The sequence below is a fragment of the Melanotaenia boesemani genome, chromosome 1 (assembly GCF_017639745.1).
Source record: "Melanotaenia boesemani isolate fMelBoe1 chromosome 1, fMelBoe1.pri, whole genome shotgun sequence".
In the NCBI taxonomy this organism is placed as follows: domain Eukaryota; kingdom Metazoa; phylum Chordata; class Actinopteri; order Atheriniformes; family Melanotaeniidae; genus Melanotaenia; species Melanotaenia boesemani.
The window spans coordinates 36992656-36993232 of NC_055682.1; positions in this window are offsets into that span (position 1 = coordinate 36992656).

The following is a 577-nucleotide window of genomic DNA, read 5'->3' on the forward strand; positions in this document are numbered from 1 at the left end:
TGAGGTTAAGGAACTTTGTTGATATAAATAAATAAATAAATAAATAAATAAATAAATAAATAAAAATCTAACTTGACATTACTTTGCATAAAATGTTATCACATAAAGACAGAAAGACAATTTCCAAATTATCAATCAAGATTTTATTTTTTTATTCAGTAAATCAAATCCTTCTAGATGTTTTCTTTCTGCAGTGGGTGCAGACTAAATTCAGATGCGGTCTCTATTTTCGCTCTGAACCTGATAAACTGCACATTGCACTAAGGTTGCATTAGTGAATGACATCTACAAGGGTGTCAAAGAGGAACCTGGCAAATTTATTTCCTCTTTTGTAGCGATAAAACTTCCTGTCTTTATCATAGATTACTTTATCACTCATATGCATGTGCTTCTCTGGTTGTCAACCCACAGCTTTATTTAGCCACCTGTAAAATCTATAATTAAGGCTTATTTTCTGCACTATTTGTAAATACACTGATTTTGTCATTAAAACACATTTACATGCTCGCTAATGTTGCAGTTAGCCAAAACGATGCATTGCAAAGAGTGTCAGCATAAATATATGGCAGGAAATAGC